This window comes from Topomyia yanbarensis, chromosome 2, assembly GCF_030247195.1.
Source record: "Topomyia yanbarensis strain Yona2022 chromosome 2, ASM3024719v1, whole genome shotgun sequence".
In the NCBI taxonomy this organism is placed as follows: Eukaryota; Metazoa; Arthropoda; class Insecta; order Diptera; family Culicidae; genus Topomyia; species Topomyia yanbarensis.
The window spans coordinates 121,305,021-121,326,555 of NC_080671.1; the positions used below are offsets into that span (position 1 = coordinate 121,305,021).

At 34.8% G+C, this 21,535-nt stretch overlaps 1 protein-coding gene across 2 annotated transcripts in view; it reads left to right on the forward strand.

Annotated features, from left to right (window-relative positions):
- The first annotated feature begins 3,548 nt into the window (after window positions 1-3,548).
- Window positions 3,549-21,535, forward strand: part of LOC131679716 (protein Atossa) — a 98,384-nt gene continuing 80,397 nt past the window's right edge. For both annotated transcript variants that reach the window (XM_058960453.1, XM_058960451.1), the window contains exon 1: window positions 3,549-4,250. The gene's annotated coding sequence lies outside the window, so the exon portion shown is untranslated. The remainder of the gene's footprint in view (window positions 4,251-21,535) is intronic.

The window sequence follows — 21,535 nt, forward strand, 5'->3', positions numbered from 1 at the left end:
GTTACAGGAACTTTGAATGTAAATCTACTGCGAGAATTCCCTCCCCAAGGTTGAGGGGTTTGACGGTATTGCAAACAGCATCAGGCATATTGCGTGCATCAGCGCTAAAGAACAACTGCTTTAAGATGATTATTGCATTACGCCTCGATAGTGGTGCATCGAGGAGACCGAGAGGGCTTATGTGCCTTTTTTATGTTCTATGTTTCTTCATACTCTGCACCAGCGCATACAAACGCTTAACCACTGGTCTGTGCGCGGTGATGTGGCCGACTGGCGGGTCAACGTGCATTGACTTTTGCTGTGTGCCGTGTTTGCAAATATTGTTCCACAATTTGATGGCGGTATTCGTGGACGGGGCTCACAGTGGGAGTCATTGTGTGTCCATTTATCGGTCGACGTCGTCATCGTGCATAGACTAATTAAATTAATTTAATTAAATTAATTTAATAAATACCTAAGTAGAAACCTATTAGCTGTCGTTTTGTAATAATCGTATTTTTCGTATTAGTTTACAATTATTACGTACTAGTCCTACGTCTATCTGTGTATGTGTTAGTCTGAGTATTTATGACATTTGGAGGTGGAACTGGCGTATAATACTTTCGGTGTTCAATATGCGCATTTCGTCCTATTCATTCGAGAAAGTCGGATTGGATAAATTAGGGTATAGGGTAGGGAATTTACAGACGCACGTGAATCATCCATTCCCGGCCAGCACAGCATGATGAAAGTCTAACACAATGCAATTGTCGTTAATGGTAAAGATACAACATTTGCTGCGTTTAGACGAGTTTGATTGCATGTTACATGTGTTTTTCTATTCTACTTCATTAGCCTGTTTCTTTTTTCCATCTATTAGTTTGCTTTTCCATACACTATTCTAATCAAGCTCTTAGTATCTTTTTTTTCTTTATTCGGCATGCTATGGTTCTTTTTATTAGTATAACGCTTGTGGCCTACGCGATAACACAAACCCTACCACAAACGCGACCATGCAATTGCAATAATCCACACATACTTTCGCCCGCGATTTCGCCTACTCGAAAAAAACCCCGGTAGTTAAGTAAACGTAGCATCTTTAAACTTCCAAACACGGTCTCAAACATTAATCCATCACTCGCGCAATCATGAAACGGTCACGTCCGGAAGTCTAACCTCGGTCCTAGCAGTCTGGGCTAAGTCTTCAGTTGAACCAATCAAAAAAGTGACGCCCATGGTGATATGACCTGGAACTCTAGTGATATGGTGAACGGACGCTCTTCTACCATCTGTACCATTCACAAAAAATTAAGCATCAGATTCACGGTTCGTGCGCGATTTAACAAGAATACACACTACATCATTATAAAATCGAAATTATACACGCGAAGTCACATACACGTGACAAACACGTTAATATACAAATGCTTGAGCCCTTCGCGACCATCCACGGCACCTACACCCGCGATCTCGTAAACATGATAACATCCCGGTGATAAAGTGAATATCTCTGCTCCTATAAATTTTCAAACGCGGGGTCAAGCGTGAACCTAAACACTCCCGCGGTCGCACGATCATGAATCGGTCACTTCCGGATGTTTCTATCCTTGATATCAGCATACTAGGTCCATGCCTTCAATTGGATCAATTAAAAAAGAAAGCTCTTATCCACTGGACACCACGTTACAAGGCGACATGACCGAGGACTCCAGTGATATGGGGTAACTTACTCCCTCTCAGACTGTGAATTGTACACCGAAAACTATCAGAATGAAGGTCCGCGTAACCATCCAAGAACGCATGCATATATAGGAAATGCCACACGGTTACAAGATCCAGTCTTGTACACGCGAAGTCACATGAACGCGAGCACACGTGACAAACACATTAACATACGAACGCTTAAGCCCTTCGCGATTAACAGCGCACACCTACGTTCGCGATCGCGCAAACTTAATAACACCCCGGTAATAAGGAGAAATTTTTAGCACTTATGAAGTTTCAAACGCGAACCTACAAAGTCCGTTTTCGCGCTCTCATGAATCGATCACGTTAGTAGGATCGAATCAAAAAATAAAGCACATATCCACTAGACAACATGTTCCATGGCGACATCACCGGGAACTCGAGTGATATGGAAGATTTCACCCTCTTCGTCTTAGCCGTACACCAAAAATAAAGTATTAGATTCACGGTCCGCGCGCGATTATCCAAGAACACACGCGAATATGCGAAAAGCACACGGTTATAAAATTGAATTTATACACGCGAAGTTACATACACGTTAGCACACGCGACATACAAACGCACACGCGATCGAGCACGTTAACGTACAAATGCTCGAGCTCTTCGCGATGATACACACGATCGCGAGCCCCTACGCCCGCACATATCTGAACCGTACAATCAATATCACATTCAGAATCACGGCCCGCTACAATTGGCCTAAAGCAGTGTTTTAGTGGGCGACATTGCCTGGCTCGTCTGCAAATTGTAGTATGTGATTGTAACGGGGAGCCCTTCCGAGAACCTAGCTCTACAGCTCCAGTAGGACAATTCTCGAAAAAAAAAATCTACTGCGAGAATTCTATGTCGAACTATGTTAAAACAGTAATCACTACAGACACTTTCTACACAGACTTGCGAAGTGCTAAAAAATGCAGCCAAAAGGCTGTCAAAAAGTGCAGTTAAACGAGCATGACTGTTTTGAGGGAAGCATGGGAGAAAGCCCATGCAATAAGCTTATATGGGATCTGCCGTGATGCCAGTTTACATTACAGACATTTTAATAGACTTGCGGAGAGAAAATAGTAAAACTAGCAACCATGAATGTAAACTGGCATCACGGAAGCTCCCATAAGCTTTGCATGTGCTTCCTCTTGCACTTCCCTTCTCAAAACCATCATGCTCGTTTGGCTGCACTTTTTGACAGTCCGTTTGCCTGCAATTTTTGACACTACGCTAGTCTGTGTATAAAGGGGTGTGTAGTTATACCATACTACCTACTGTAAATTTCTATTCGGGCATACACTACACATACAATATATTTTCTTGTTGTGAAAATGGTCCAGACCTGGGGAAAGATCACATGTGATGTATTTTTTAAAATCAACGAATATGCAATCCTAATTCCCAAAAAGGAAAATTGGATTAAACCAATTAGCGCATTAAGGGCACAAAACCTAACTTAAATTAAGTATTGTTTTTTTGTGTTTCGAATTCATCTTGTCAGTACATCACACGACATAACATATATATTGGATTTTATTCTCATAGTCACGTCACCAGCACCACGTCACCTGAAGGAAATTTCTTTCTGATCAGCAAGTGGTATTGTTTTCATGACGGGGCGCAGTATTTACTTTGTGTATTTTTTTATCAAAAAATAGCTTATTCGTTATGTGAGTGTACAGCAGGTACACGATCACTTGTCAGCTGTTTTGTCACTGCTCCAAAAATAACATACACAAGGAGCACGCTCACAGCTACTTTACCCGTGCACTCAGTTACAATTTTACGAGCACCACTCACCACCGAAGTGCTCAGTTCATACAGTAATTTGTAGACTGCGGTGGTGAGCGGTTCGAGTTTCGATAAATAGTGGTGGAATAATACGTTCGCCAAACGCATCCGCTCTACAAACGATCCTGGGTGTATTTTTTTTGTCAATTTGTGCTGGACTCCGACATCCTTGTTGCATCAACTGATTAGGTGAACTGTTCTGAAGTGTATTTTTGCAAAATTGTTTCAACTGTTGAAGTTGAAAAGGAAATGCTAAAAAGCAGCTTGAGCAGAGAAATTTAGTGAAATAAATGGAATATAATATATTTTTTTCAATGACTTTTTCGGGTTCATCAATTGTATATCTAACGCAGACATTGTTCTCAAGTTGAAAGTGTAATCACTGTCATTAGGGTGGAGCAAAATATTCGTGACGATTTTGAGCAGTGGTGGTAGATCGCCAAATCAGGACGACATTTTGAATTGTGTTTATTGAAATTTATTGGATCCGATTGTGTGTTGGGCTTGGGCTCGGAGAACAATAGAGAAATCGAAAGTCGAAAAATTGATTCAATAGTGTTAGTGTGGTTCTTTGAAAAAACATTCAACGGGAGTGTTAAAAAAGTGAATACGGTATACACTATATACCAGAACTCCCTTCAGAAAAAATGCTCATAAAACTAGTTAAAGAAGATTTTTCGTGCTTGAGAAATGGATTTATATAACATTATCTTCGTTTGATCGAATTATTCCGAATTTATTTTAGTAAGGTAAGTGTTTTATCATTTTTCATGATCTTTGTAGTTTCTTTACTCTAAATGGTACTCTATATTCTGTTCTGTTCTTATGTATTACAAGGGTTTATTAAACTCATTGCCAGACAATCGTATCTGTTCTTTTTTATATTTAACAATTGATCGTCTAATTATTTTTTTCTTTTCTGCTTATAAATTGGCAATGGTACCTACATGGCAGTGAGTTCTGGCTGTTTTTCGCTTTTTGTTTGTATTGTGAGCTGTAAGGGTGGTAGGTATACGATACACTCTTTCGATTATAGCAAGGCAAAGGCAAAATAAAAACGAGGGATCCGACAGTCAACTGTCAACATAATCAGCTGTCAGAGTATCTCACGAGTAACTCACTCTTTAAATCAGTCAGTCTATATCAATACATAGCCATGTCATTATTTTTTTTGTTCCAAATGATGATGAAATTTATCGCCCAAATGTAATTAAAATTTAACACATTCAATTGTTTGAATAAGCTAAATATTAAATCTGAAGCAGATTGTGTCATTGGTTAATAGATAATCGATTGTATAAGTATCCCTTGCGGGTCGAAAGTACAAAAATTAATATATTTTAAAAATCAAAAATTTTCCATTGCTAATATTATATTTCAAAAAAGCGAGAGAACACTTTCATTTAGAATTCACTATCTATTACAGAAACGTTGAATTCATATTTTTTAAAGTAATCAGGAACGCTGACCAATGTGTTTTTCTTTGCTCTATATTTCCCTGCATTATTGTTCAGCATTGGAAATTTGATGGAAAATATATGCACTTTAGGACAATAACGTTTGGTTCGTAATTGATCGCACGGTGATGAAGAGGGATCTTTTCTTTATTCTGATATCCGTCGTCGAAGAAGACAATACCGAACATCGAGCCATTTTCAGGTACCCTTTTTAGCAGACAACAATGACAGAACATGCTGTTAAGTTTCCTCCCAGACGTCTGCAGTAAGCGTACAAAGAAAATTTAATGCCCTCTGTCATCTGTTTCGCTCATGCTTGAACTGTCCGCATACTGTCCAACACAACAACAAGTGAACTGAAACGCTAAAAATATTATCAAGCATTGCTTTCAGCTCATAATACTATGTACTTGCAACGATATTAATGAACCCAATTTAAGTGAAAAGTAGTATATTCAGTTTAGATCATAGTTGGAACCTGTGTACATTTTTCGCGACATGTCAAGCCACCCGTACATTCACGCTCTGCTGAAAATGTCTTATGTCTCAAACAGGTTAGCTTCCAAGCCTCGATGGTTGGTCTCGTGACATGTCATGGAATTTAAATGTGTCATCGGTCTTGAGACTGGTCATGAGGATAATTTACCTGTCGCGCGTAAGGCGATACCAGTCACAAAGTTTAGGAACCTGTACAAAGATGAACATTTTGTTATGGTTTGCTTGTTTGACCTGTATCTTATTCTTGATCGTTTAAGTACCGTGCAGTGGCAGATAAACGGAATGGTAGACGCTATATAAACTCAATTATTTTGAACTTTTTCAACTTTTTGATAATAAATGTAGCGAGTTACGAGGAGTTAAAAATCAATAGTTTTAGACATTTTAAACGCACACTGGGAAGTAAATGCGTCAAAATCGAAAAATTTTCAACTTTTCACAGATAAACATTGTTTGGTTTTGCGAGTTAAGAGGTGTTGAAAATCAATAGTTTTAGACATTTTAAACGCACACTGGGAGGAAAATGCGTCAAAATAGAAAATTTTTCATCTCTTCACAGATCAATATTGTTTGTTATTGCGAGTTAAGAGGTATTGAAAATCAATCGTTTTAGACATTTTAAACGCACACTGGGAAGTAAATGCGTCAAAATCGAAAATTTTTCAACTTTTCACAGATAAATATTTTTTGTTATTGCGAATTACGAGGTTTTGAAAATCAATAGTTTTAGACATTTTAAACGCACACTGGGAAGTAAATGCGTCAAAATCGAAAAATTTTCAATTTTTCAAAGATAAACATTGTTATTGCGAGTTAAGAGGTGTTGAAAATCAATCGTTTTAGACATTTATTTTAAACGCACAAGGGGAAGTAAATGCGTCAAAATTGAAAAATTTTCATCTTCTCACAGATAAATATTGTTTGTTATTGCAAGCTACGAGGAGTTGAAAATCAATTGTTTTAGACATTTTAAACGCACATTAGGAAGTAAATGCATCAAAATCGAAAATGTTTCAACTTTTCACAGATCAATATTTTTTTGTTATTGTGAGTTACGAGGTTTTGAAAATCAATAGTTTTAGACATTTTAAACGCACACTGGGAAGTAAATGCGTCAAAATCGAAAAAATTTCAACTTTTCACAGATAAACATTGTTTGTTATTGCGAGTTAAGAGGTGTTGAAAATCAATAGTTTTAGACATTTTAAACGCACACTGGGAAGTAAATGCGCCAAAATTGAAAAAAAATCAACTTTTCACAGATAAACATTGTTTGTTATTGTGAGTTACGAGGTGTTGAAAATCAATAGTTTTAGACATTTTAAACGCCCACTGGGAAGTAAATGCGTCAAAATTTGAAAATTTTCATATCTTAACAGATAAATATTGTTTGTTATTGCGAGTTAAGAGGTGTTGAAAATCAATCGTTTCAGACATTTTAAACGCACAAGGGGAAGTAAATGCGTCAAAATTGAAAAATTTTCATCTTTTCGCAGATAAATATTGTTCGTTATTGCAAGCTACGAGGAGTTGAAAATCAATTGTTTTAGACATTTTAAACGCACACTGGGAAGTAAATGCATCAAAATCGAAAATTTTTCAACTTTTCACAGGTAAATATTTTTTGTTATTGCGAATTACGAGGTTTTGAAAATCAATAGTTTTGGACATTTTAAACGCACACTGGGAAGTAAATGCGTCAAAATCGAAAAATTTTCAACTCTCAAAGATAAACATTGTTATTGCGAGTTAAGAGGTGTTGAAAATCAATAATTTTAGACATTTTAAACGCACACTGGGAAGTAAATGCGTCAAAATCGAAAAAATTTCAAGTTTTCACAGACAAATATTTTTTGTTATTGCGGGTTTCTAGGAGTTGAAAATCAATAGTTTTAGACATTTTAAACGCACACTGGGAAGTAAATGCGTCAAAATTTGAAAATTTTCATCTCTCTCACAGATAAATATTTTTTGTTATAGCGAGTTAAGAGGTGTTGAAAATCAATCGTTTTAGACATTTATTTTAAACGCACAAGGGGAAGTAAATGCGTCAAAATTGAAAAATTTTCATCTTCTCACAGATAAATATTGTTTGTTATTGCAAGCTACGAGGAGTTGAAAATCAATTGTTTTAGACATTTTAAACGCACATTAGGAAGTAAATGCATCAAAATCGAAAATGTTTCAACTTTTCACAGATCAATATTTTTTTGTTATTGCGAGTTACGAGGTTTTGAAAATCAATAGTTTTAGACATTTTAAACGCACACTGGGAAGTAAATGCGTCAAAATCGAAAAAATTTCAACTTTTCACAGATAAACATTGTTTGTTATTGCGAGTTAAGAGGTGTTGAAAATCAATAGTTTTAGACATTTTAAACGCACACTGGGAAGTAAATGCGCCAAAATTGAAAAATTTTCATCTCTTCACAGATAAATATTGTTTGTTATTGCGAGTTAAGAGGTATTGAAAATCAATAGTTTTAGACATTTTAAACGCACACTGGGAAGTAAATGCGTCAAAATTGAAAATTTTTCATCTTTTCACAGATAAACATTGTTCGTTATTGCAAGCTACGAGGAGTTGAAAATCAGTAGTTTTAGACATTTTAAACGCACACTGGGAAGTAAATGCGTCAAAATTGAAAATTTTTCATCTTTTCACAGATAAACATTGTTCGTTATTGCAAGCTACGAGGAGTTGAAAATCAGTAGTTTTAGACATTTTAAACGCACACTGGGAAGTAAATGCGCCAAAATCGAAAAAAAATCAACTTTTCACAGATAAACATTGTTTGTTATTGTGAGTTACGAGGTGTTGAAAATCAATAGTTTTAGACATTTTAAACGCCCACTGGGAAGTAAATGCGTCAAAATTTGAAAATTTTCATATCTTAACAGATAAATATTGTTTGTTATTGCGAGTTAAGAGGTGTTGAAAATCAATCGCTTCAGACATTTTAAACGCACAAGGGGAAGTAAATGCGTCAAAATTGAAAAATTTTCATCTTTTCGCAGATAAATATTGTTCGTTATTGCAAGCAACGAGGAGTTGAAAATCAATTGTTTTAGACATTTTAAACGCACACTGGGAAGTAAATGCATCAAAATCGAAATTTTTTCAACTTTTCACAGGTAAATATTTTTTGTTATTGCGAATTACGAGGTTTTGAAAATCAATAGTTTTGGACATTTTAAACGCACACTGGGAAGTAAATGCGTCAAAATCGAAAAATTTTCAACTCTCAAAGATAAACATTGTTATTGCGAGTTAAGAGGTGTTGAAAATCAATAATTTTAGACATTTTAAACGCACACTGGGAAGTAAATGCGTCAAAATCGAAAAAATTTCAAGTTTTCACAGACAAATATTTTTTGTTATTGCGGGTTTCTAGGAGTTGAAAATCAATAGTTTTAGACATTTTAAACGCACACTGGGAAGTAAATGCGTCAAAATTTGAAAATTTTCATCTCTCTCACAGATAAATATTTTTTGTTATAGCGAGTTAAGAGGTGTTGAAAATCAATCGTTTTAGACATTTTAAACGCACACTGGGAAGTAAATGCGCCAAAAATTGAAAATTTTTATCTCTTCACAGATAAATATGGTTTGTTATTGCGAGTTAAGAGGTGTTGAAAATCAATAGTTTTAGACATTTTAAACGCACATTGGGAAGTAAATGCGTCAAAATCGAAAATTTTTCATCTTTTCACAGATAAATATTGTTTGTTATTGCGAGTTACGAGGATTTGAAAATCAATAGCTTTTGACATTTTAAACGCACACTGGGAAATAAATGCGCCAAAATCGAAAATTTTTCAACTTTCCACAGATAAATATTGCTTGTTATTGCGAGTTACGAGGAGTAGAAAATCAATAGTTTTAGACATTTTAAACGTACACTTGAAAGTAAATGCGTCAAAATCGAAAAATTTTCAACTTTTCACAGATAAATATTGTTTGTTATTGCTAGTTACGTGAAGTTGAAAAACGATAGTTTTGGACTTTTTAGACACACATTAGTAAGTAATTCCGTCAAAATGGAAAATTTTTCAACTTCTCGCTATTTTTTTTTTGTTTTTCGAGTTACAGTAAGATTCCGTTTTGTCACGTTCCGTTTTAGGCATACTCCCATTTTGGCACACTCCGATTTTGGCAACAAATGGGTTCCGTTTTTGTCAACATTCTTGTTGTACATAATAAATCTTTTAAAAATGTGCAATAGATATTTTTTGTATCAATTGACATTGTATTTGACTTTATTTCCAAACTCCCATATATTAATCCTCAAAAGCCCAAATCATTTTTATTTTAATTTTATTGAAATTGTTTTACAGTTTCAATACTTTACTGTGATAATTTTGTGATGTTTTTCGCAATGTTGTTTTAAAAAAGCGTTATGCATTTAAAGGTTTAGGTGAAGATATGCGGAAGCCACGTTGCTAGGCACCGACTTGCTTGTTTACATTAGGAAAAACTGAAATCTGAAGTGAAAATTCAAACGCACAAATGAGAGTTTCCGAACATTTTCCTTTGGTCATCTGCGCATTGGCAGAAAATTTGAAGTTTTGTTAGTAAACGATTAAAGTTTCGTGAGTGTTTTTGTAGTGGTGTGTGAAAAAAGTGCATTTGAAAAAGTGCAATGAAAACGAGAAGAAATGTTTCGAAAAGAAACCCCAAGTGAAGAGAGGCGATATTTTCGCACAAAATAGGAGCTACAGATGGCATTCCGTCAAAAACTCGGATTGATTGTATAGGAAAATATTCTAGCTTCCTTAAGTAGCAGTTTCGTGGCACACCAGCAAGGTTAGTGTGTTGAAAAAGGTATTTTCATATTTGCTCATGTCAGATACATGGTTAGGCAGGGGAGAGGGGTGTGTGTGGCGCAGGAGCTATGTTGTGGCTCGCATGTATAATGTCCGTAAGTATGTTTCACACTATATGTGTCGTATTTAATGATAACAATAAGTATAGAAATGTATTGATTATGTATAATACAAGTGGTAGCAGTGTAACTAGTGTTAGACGGAATCAATTTTTATAGTCGAATGCAGATGAATGCGCTACACCGCATAATACAACGTCACTACAAAACTTGGCACTAAATTTGCAATACATATCGAAAGCCCGTATTTAGGAATACAAAACTGATAGCTCCCAAATAGTTTACGATGTCTTTTTGAAAATGCATTTTCAGATATAGTGCACTTTATATTCGTAAATGTTGAATTTGCAAACCTCCCCAGGTGCCAAAATTTTCTGGTAAAAAGAAATAATAAATTAACACCAAACATGAATTCAGCGACGTAAAATTACCCCAATGTGAAGTTTTTATCAAATTCGGATCCCTTTTGAGGTTTTGACCGACTTTTTTATGGAAGGTGATCACTGTGCGAAGACTGAATTTGATAAACATATGAATAAAATTGAATTTTCTTATTTTTTCCTTTCATCTAATTCCATTTCACACATGGTTAAAAATCCTTGAAACATTTTTGAAGTCGTAAATTGAAAATCCAAACTTTAAAAATAAGGTCCAATTTTTGGCACGGATCCGATTTTGGCAACAGCAAAAAATAAAATTGTTGCCAAAAACGGAATCCTACTGTACTAGGATATGAAAATCACTAGTTTTGAACATTTTAAACGCACATGGGGAAGTAAATGCGTCAAAATCGCAAAATTCACTTTTTACAGATGAATGTTGCTTGTTTTTCCGAGTTATTAGGACTTGAAAATCAAAAGTTTTGAACATTTGAAATGCACAACGGGTAGTAATTTCGACAAAATGGAAATTTAAAAATGCGTTTAAAATTAGAGGTGTGCCCAGCGCCGCCGCGCCGACGGTTGCAGGTAAAAATAGTAAACAACTCGTAATAACAAACAATGTTTATCTGCGAAAATTTGAAAAAATTTCGATTTCGATGCATTCACTTCCCAATAGGCGTTTAAAATGTCTATATCTATTGATTTTCAATACCTCGTAACTCGCAATAACAAACAATGTTTATCTGTGAAAAGTTGAAAAATTTTCGATTTTGACGCATTTACTTCCCAGTGTGCGTTTAAAATGTCTAAAATTATTGATTTTCAACACCTCGTAACTCGCAATAACAAACAATGTTTATCTGTGAAAAGTTGATTTTTTTTCGATTTTGACGCATTTACTTCCCAGTGTGCGTTTAAAATGTCTAAAACTATTGATTTTCAATACCTCTTAATTCGCAATAACAAACAATGTTTATCTGTGAAAAGTTTAATTTTTTTCGATTTTGACGCATTAACTTCCTAATGTGCGTTTAAAATGTCTAAAACTATTGATTTTCAACACCTCTTAACTCGCAATAACAAACAATGTTTATCTGTGAAAAGTTGATTTTTTATCGATTTTAACGCGTTTACTTCCTAATGTGCGTTTAAAATGTCTAAAACTATTGATTTTCATCACCTCTTAACTCGCAATAACAAACAATATTTATCTGTGAAAAGTTGATTTTTTTTCGATTTTGACGCATTTACTTCCTAATGTGCGTTTAAAATGCCTAAAACTATTGATTTTCAACACCTCTTAACTCGCAATAACAAACAATGTTTATCTGTGAAAAGTCGAAAAATTTTCGATTTTGACGCATTTACTTCCCAGTGTGCGTTTAAAATGTCTAAAACTATTGATTTTCAACACCTCTTAACTCGCAATAACAAACAATGTTTATCTGTGAAAAGTTGAATTTTTTTCAATTTTGCCGCATTTACTTCCTAATGTGCGTTTAAAATGCCTAAAACTATTGATTTTAAACACCTCTTAACTCGCAATAACAAACCATGTTTATCTGTGAAAAGTTGAATTTTTTTTCGATTTTGACGCATTTACTTCCCAGTGTGCGTTTAAAATGTCTAAAACTATTGATTTTCAACACCTCTAAACCGCAATAACAAACAATATTAATTTATGAAATGTTGAAAGAAATACAATTATCTCATTTTCTATATTTCCAATTATCCGCCAAAGTACGGTATCCATTATTTTACCCATTTTCAATACCGGTTCATTGTCGACATGTCACATAACAAGCAAACCTGTTTTTCTATTGTCGCGACCGTTCGCAAACGAAAATACATGTCACAGTTCAGTAAATGTACAGCCGCTTGACAAACCAGTTTTGTTTTCAAAAATGTACAAATTTTATGACATGTCACGGGGAAAATGTATCGTGTCATAGTACACGCGCTTGTGTCACATGTCGCAAGAATCCGCAACTTGTACATGTCACGAGCAAACATGCGACCAGTCACCAGATGACTGGTCATAACCATGACATTTTCCAGCTATGGTTTAGATTGATTGAATTGAGTTTTTATGTAGGCGTTCATTTGATAATGACATATTTGTCGAATGAAGATTCGCCAAATCGTTGTAAACGTCACGAAAGAATGTGTCATATGTATCATAACCGCATGTTTCGTACTATTTAAAAAGAACACAATGTAGAATAGTTACAGCATATGTCCACTAAAATACGCATTAAAAACTATTACCGCAACATGAAATGTCACTAACTCGTGAAACAAGTAGCCTTGGAGGCAAAAAGTAGAAAGATAAAAGTTTACCGATTTTCGTATTGTCTGGCCTGTGTAATAATTATTGTTTGTGGTATTGTAGATAAGATTGCAAAATGGCAGTGACAACCTGTAAGTCTAGTGTAGATCTGGTGACACTCAGCTGATTTCATAATTTAGCCTTCCTATTATAATTTTAACAGACATTTCACGGTTTTGTAATCGTTTTAACTGTTGTTCTATTTAGCTTTAACTGAATATTTGATGTTTTCTAGTAATTATAAATCGTTTATTCCATTCTTTTAAGCATATGTACTCGAATTTATCCAGCCTACCTAAATAAGACACAATTCTTCAACAGTTGTACAACCTGAGGGAAACCACGTTTCAGCTTTAATATTAAGCATTTTCGTTACCTCTATTCAATTGAGATAATTAACATAGGAAAATTATGAAAAAGAAATTATTTAAAGTTACTCAACTTCAATCTTTTTGCACCGTCTTGTTATTTTTTATCGCTTCAATAATATTTTTGAAACAACAGCTACAGAAAATGTCATCATTTTGTTGGAGATGTCAGATCACGTTACTGGGGGACTCGAACTCGCAACCTGTTTAATATTAACCACCTACCGTACTGTCTGCTCCATTCTTGTAGGAATCGAATGCTGAAAATTTCACTGATGTGCTGAATACCCCCACAAATGTGTACCATATTCGAACCATTTTATCAAGCGGTTCAAAACCCTTTCCAATATAGTTCGTTCAACAATACAACAACCATTCCCTCACGCAGAAAAAAATAGCATATTTAAACCAAAAATATGTGTTATTAAATCCAATCATTTATTGTTTATCACTTTAACAAACAAACTTATTGGTTTGAAAATATTTTTTTTATTAGAGCAACAACAAATTTTTGCTTTCAACAAATACATTTTTAGTATTAATAATTTTCTTTTAATTTCAATAAAATAATTATTGAAAAACGGAACGATAATTTTGTTTTATTGAAACAATAAATAAATTTTATTGAATTCAATAAATAATTTTATTGTCTCCCGACCAATAATTTAATTTATTGAATTTAATGCATAATTTTATTGAACCTACAAATCTTTTTTCTGCGTGCTGGTATAATATCGAACACAACCACTTTCGTCTTTCAACACAACATATAAACATATTAACAACGGGTTGTTAAGAACAGTCAAAAATTATCAAAATATGCTCTTAAATATTTTGATATGGTCACTGTTCTCCGTTCACTTGCTTTGTGCAAAGTTTATCGTGCGCTCTTCACCCTGGTGTGATCATATCATGCACACACGAACGAATATAGAGAAATGAGATGGGCTAGAGTCGTGTATGTGATGTACACTAGAGTGACAAAAATAAGACCCCTTTCGGCACACCCCTAACTCGATTTCTGGTCCCACTAGGAGTACTTGCTCCAAATTTGAAGAAAATCGGACAAGTCTAGCTACCGGACCAACGCTCCTGAAGTTTGTATGGGATTTTTAGACAATTTACATGGAGAAAAACCACGGCGGCACTGTATGCATCGTATCATCACTGTAAGTGAAAATAAGAAAGATAATTTAATTGTCTATAACTTTTTCGAAGACTGCTAGTCAATCCGGCTTTGTTGAAAGAAGTTATTAAACTTTTAACGAAGTGATGTCTGAATCTGTTGTGCATGGGGCCTAGCAGCGATTGAGTTTTCAAAAATTTATTATTTTTCTGGGCAGTCTAATGTACGTATAATGATTTGCCATGTATTCGGGTGGTTTGACTTTGGATTGAGTTCAACATGCAGTGTTCATGCTGGGTGCGACATGCGTGTGCTGTTTGTGAGTTAACGTTGGGATAAAGAGATTTATTGTTATACTTGTGTATGCGTTGGTTTGACGAGACGGGTGGAACTCTTATGTCAAAATATTTCCCTCGGCTTTTAGGTATTTAGGGTAATGCGACTATGAAGCTAGCTATGTTTTATTGGCACACTCGTTTGACAATTCGGATATACCCGATGCGTTTTTTTATCACTAAGGCATGTTACAACATGCTTCTGTAAGCATTTCTAAAGCACGACCAGACTTGTGTTATGAGTTTTGTTCGAGCAGTTCAGTGTGTTGTTTTTAAAAAGTTGCGAAGTTAAACTAAAGTGGGTAGTCAACCTAACAGACCAAGAGAAAGCATTTGAAGTTTTTTAATTTTAAATTAAAATTAAAAAGTAGAATGAACGGAAATCTCGGTTTTGTTTTGTTGCTTCGAACTTTAAAACAAATATATGAGTCGTTCTCTTTGTTGATTCATGCAAATCACGTTTCAAACTGTGTTTTGAATTTATTAAGTGTATTCATAATTTTGACAGATCTTTAAGGGAATTCAAAATTATGAATACACTCATTCAAACGACCATAAAATAAGCAAAATTTGGGTTTTTTTTGTGGGCCCAATGAAAAAAAAAACATTCTTGGGATTCAAAAAGCTTATATTTTCACCTTCAATTGTGATTTTTTTAAGACGAAAAAAACAAAATGGCGCCCGCGGTGATGTTCTGCATAATGTAAGTGGCCGTGGAATTCCAAAACTGCGTACAGTCTGCTGCCCCTTGATCGATCTGAAACGCAAAACTAATAATAAGGCTCAAAAATAAATTAAATTTGTTGTATGAATGGCCTAAAAAAGCTTTAAATTTGACGTGCGATCTCAAACTTTGAGATCGATTATTCGTGGTAGAATGTCAATATTTTATTAAAATTACATGAAATTATCGGTTTTCGAGATCGCTGATTACGAATCTGAAGTCAGTTTTTCAAAAATCAAAATGTCTGGATCGGATATGATAGACCCCCACTAAAATAGGTGGTATTTCAACCAAAATATAGAAAAAAAGGTTTTATGATTTGGAAGCACTAATTTGGGTTAATATGCATCAAATTAAAAAAAAAAAAACAAAAATGGCGATACCAATATGGCGGACTAAAACGTGACTATGACAATTTTGTGCAAAATTTTGTGTTTTTCACCGTTTTCTGTGGTTGTTTGATAACTCACGATTAGTCTGCGATGTCTACAGATCAAGCCGTGAAATACGTTCTCGAGACCTGTACAAGTACAGTGCAACACAAAGCGTTCTGGGAACGTGCATAATGCCATTAAAAGGTCCCGGCAGTCAGAACACCGCTTCGAACAATGGCATTGAGAAACTCTTGATGCGCGAATCGAAAAACCCGTTTAACACAATATGGTGGACACCTTATACCTTTCAAAAAATGCAAAGGCAAAAAAATCGAATCTGAAAATTTTGGATGACTCAGGTAACCAATAAACATTATAAGGTAGGGCAGCCTTAAAGAACCGTTAAACCTTATAATGACAAAATATGTATGGCGTGTCATAATCGTGCATGGAAAATTTTCCATAGAAAAAAATCATCAATTATTAACTTTTATTCATATCTTTGGCTTCATTTGGTCTATAAACAATCGGTGAGATCCATTTTGAAGGAAATGAGTCAGAGAATCCAGAAAAAATGTTATTTTTGGTTACAGTGTTGCCAATTATGTTTAAAACTCAAACTGCATTTTTCTCACAATTCGTGTATTTTTGTTTTGAAAATGATTGTGCCCTCAGATGGTTTTACCAGTGGAAATATCTTATACATCAAGATAACTTGAGCCAACCCCAGACACAGTCATTTGAAGCAAAAAATTTAAAATTTCTCAGCACGTTTCTTTCTATGTCTCAGTAACCAAGCAGAATATCAAAATTCTGAAAACGTCACTTTGTAGAGATTATTTAGACAAGTAATGTGGCATATCTAACTCAGTTTACCCCAAAATGGCGTTTGTCATAAGATAGCACAACATGTAATGCTGATATTATGCCAGAAAAGGCTAAAGATTTTGTTATTACTGTGCAGAGGTTGACAGCCCGTTTTTGCGGTACTAATGCTATTATACAGTACCAGCGGGCAAATGTCAAATTTGATAGCCTAACATTGCCACTACGCATGCTATTAGAAAGCCTCAATTAGCTGACATTTTCCGCAATGGTTATGAAACCATTTCCTATGTTTCCTTTCGGTTTGATGATGAACGAAAAGGAAAAATATTAAAATAAAATGTTCCGTTTAAAAACGTAATTGACTCCCTCCTAATGCATTGTAATGAATATTATCTTTAGTAAGTCTTGAACAGAGGTACCTTGCCTCGTGCTTTACGGTAAGTGCGCTGCTTTTGCTTCCTGGGCTATATTGCGTATGTTCGAATTAAATGAAATATGCCGAATATAATCTTTAAGATGAGTTGTATAACGAACAGACCCACAGCATTACGATAGCATTATATGGGTTTTTTATTTTCTCTTGTAAAGCTTACATGCTTTGCAGATCCTTGAAGCATGTACGCATTATATCAGCTTTATATACATATACAAAGCAAACGATGATGCTATATTTCGGCTATCCATGTATGCATTAATGATGCTAATATAGAGCTTCATTGCATGGGTAATGCTATAATGGAGCCGCAATGCAATATTAGTGCAAATGTATAGCCAGTATTGTGCAATGGCCTTATGCTTATGGTTATTTGGGGATAACCTCCCCTTAATATAAAACGGATAAATTTAAAACTTGTACTTGCTCTACACAGTAGTAATTTCGACGCGTTTTCTATTTAACTGTTGTTGTTTATTTGGCTTTAAACGTGCTGTCTTCGGCGTTACTGGACTCAACATTATTTTTCCTTAGTCTATCGAGTCTTAGTGTTGCGTTGCATAGCGAAGCACGGTGCTATTCCTAGATAGCGTACTGAAGAATTTCATTTTACCTATAGCTAGTCTAACTCATCTTGTTTGTAAGATAAATGATCGAGATTGAACATTACCTCCTTTGAGTACAATAAATCAATCACGGTGTCTTTGTTGAACAACTTTATATAAAAGAAAATCGGCATCTGCAAAACTTCAGTATATGAAAGGATGGATTTTTTTCCTTTCATTTGTAACCAAACTTTGTCGTCCTTGTCGGGAGGTCTAGAACAACTTTTTTAGGTTTTCTGATTGAAAACTTAAGTTTTACAATGCCAGTAGTGGGCTATTGATATCCAAATAAATATAAAAGTGTGCATCTAATGAGGAACTTTATTGTCTACAATTTTGTAGAAAACTACAAATCGTAAAATCATCCGAGAATGTTGTTAAAACTATATCAGGTTTTCTTGTTAAGAAATCGATTTACAAGGACGTTCAAAAAATTAATGGGTTTAGTTGAGCGGTGTATTCACATGAATTTAGGTGTTTACGCAGTCTCATTTTTAGCCGGAACAATTATATTACCAGATTCCACTGTTTTTCGGGCACCTATGACATTTTATAAACAGGGAGGTATAGAGAAGTGTTGACTAAACTTATTGCTATGCTATGTTTTTATGCTTACCTGCTAAGAAAGTTGGTTGAAAGAGAAAAACTATGAGTTTTGGGTCTATGTTCGTTATCGCAAATCGCATTTTATTTCCACACACTTCTCATAATATCAGGGAAAAAGGATCAAACCCAACTTTCAAAATTCCCATTTGATAGAAATTCCGGAGATGTTACTTGCTAAACACGGATCACAACAGTAAACGAACAAGAAAATATTGCGCTGGATCATACATTCAGTGAATTCTCCCAATAATTTAAGTTTATCAAGTGAAGATTTCTCGCATAATGGAGTAAAGGTGGTACTTCCTATATCTACTTTTATATTGAGCTACCCATCTTCGTACAATAGGAAAACACATTTATTTCTCATATAATATTTGCTACCTGTGTTAATGCTTACAAGGTTACAATAACGATCCAAGCGCATTTGTTCATAATGTACTATAGCTAGTTCCACGTGCAAGTTAAATATTACAATTGTTTGGCAATGTTGAAGCTTATACAATTCTACACAAGTTTCTTGCTTGCCTCGATACTTTGCGTTTAAGAAAAGATATATATTTTTTTTTAATTATGCACACACATCAAGTAGTAAAGTCAACATTCCTTAATTTTTATCAGAAGTAATTTACCGAAAACGCTCTTGAAATTTAACTGATTAAACAATATCAAGGCAAAAAAAAATTCTCAATCATGGTTTTATGCAGTACTCTACTCGACCAGTTCTACAACCTACACTAGGCCACTTGACATGTGCAAAAACACTGCAGCACCGTGTAATTGAGATTATAATAATCTTTCATGGCATGCTAATAGGTATTGAGCGGATGTCTATCAATTTACTTGTGCAGTTTAAACTTATAGTGACTCATAACTACGCAAATGCCCTTGATTGATGAATCAACTGCTTATCCAGCTTTTGGTCTCATGCTCATACACAAGCGGAAATTTATCTCCAAACATGTCCTAACACAATTTCTCGTTGCGTAGTACGGCCATTGTTTGCGATGACCTACTATTCACAGGATTCAACTGTCGAGGTTTCAATGACCCCACTAAGTTGTTCGTTTACACCAGGCAAATTGAATTTGGGAGGGCGAGTGAAGTGCGTAACAAGTTATTGCGTAGCAAAAACGGACTCATCGCATTCAAAAATCAGTGGGTTTACACGGTAAGGCTGAATGGGGTAGATGTGGAATATCATTGCTAGCCTTTGTACATAGTCTCCGCACGGTTGCTATATGTTTATGTGTTTCTATGTTTCTTTTGTATTCGCGTTGGGTAGACTAGGGAAGGCCACTGCACTATTTATAATGTGGTAATGTACATGACGCAGAAGGTGTCAGTTTGAATACACATTGGTGTATAGGCGATGTTTGTATACGTGGATACGACGTTATGATGTCCACCAGCGTTCCCAGTTTGATTGAATGTTTTACTAAAGCAGGGGATTTTATCGCTGTTTTAATGGCAGTGATTACCTGCTTGCAATGTTAATCCGTTATTCGACCATTTTTTACATTATACCGTCAAAAATAAGAATAATACTATATATACAGTACAATAATTGCTATTAAATTGCACATTTCTCTTCACAATGTGATTTCTTGATTTGAAAGAAGTTGGCAGGGGAATGTCTCCGATTGTGAACCACCCATCATTTTTGAGAAATTTATTTACCCACTGTGCGTTGGTCCTAAACAGTAAAAAGGGCGTTTTTTAAATTGCGTCAAAACTGTTGACTTTAATAATGTGATGTCTTTGAGAAAGTTTCTTGGAATAGAACTCCCCTTCTTTCTGTCTATCGTATTGATGCTTAATCTTCCTAATAGTGAGTTACAAAATTTATTTTCCTCAATAATTCAGATAGACAAATACTTACTTTAGCAAAGTAGTAGAGAAACTCGTTACTTATATTTTAATTGAAGACGTCAACTCTATCTGTTAAGCTTTTTGAGATATGGGGCATTATTTGTAAAAGGTCTCTTTACCAAGGTTACAAATATTCAAATTCATTGAATGAAAATTGATCATATTCAACCGCATTAATTTTCAATATTTAGTGGTACAACTGAAAACGTCAAACGAACAAGTGCCCATTCATTCAATGCAGATTTTCATTCATCTCCGATTATTGCACGTAGCAAGCGTGTAGCAACGAATCAAACACATCAAAGTAGGCCAAGGCACAATGTAAGCGATGATAATTATTATTTTATATAATTTTCCAAAATTTGAAAACATTTACGTAGATAATTAGTGAAAGGAATATTATTGTACGATATTCAATTGAACGAAAAGCACCCATTTTTTGAATGAATACTTTTTCTATTCACCGCGAGTCGCATCAGGTTCATTTTCAGTAGTCATAAGAGCTTCGAAATTTTTTAACTCTGCTCTTACCACAGTTTTTTATCATAAGTTTTCTTCTAGATTTTTTCCATCACATGAATGCTCTAGAACATTGTTTGGACTGTTAAACTGCCGAAGACGGAAACTTGCTGTCGCTAGTATTTGTGACATTTTTTGATTGAAAATATATATTTTTCCAATACGGATAACTTTAAAACGGGCAAACCACTTGGTAAAAAAATTAAAGTGCAGCAAAAGCACAACAAATGCTGGAAAAATCAGACCTCCCCCAGGCGGCCCTCCATGGAAATAATCGAGCTGAAGTTTGTCTTGTTCCTGTTAATCTCTTATGGCATCAGAATGTAGCTGAAGTTTCAAACTAACAGTTAGGACCTTTTCCCGATAATTTTCTTCACATCTATCCACCTAAAAGATCGATCTGCTTAGGGAGGTCAGAATACCCCCGGGTTCCCCTACTTACTTTATATTAAATAGAAAATAATCCCATTTTTTATATTGGACGTATTGTCTAAATCTTTCCATAACACAATATACTATTACCAGCGATGTTGCAAATTGTATAACCAGGTATTAATATTTTTATAGAAACTTAAGTAATGTTCTTTTTTCTAATTTTGATTAAAAGTTTTTAATCTGAGGGTCATTCATATCTTTTTACGGGTTAGGAACATTTCTAATCAGTACATGAAGGAGTTGGAAACGAGCTCAGATG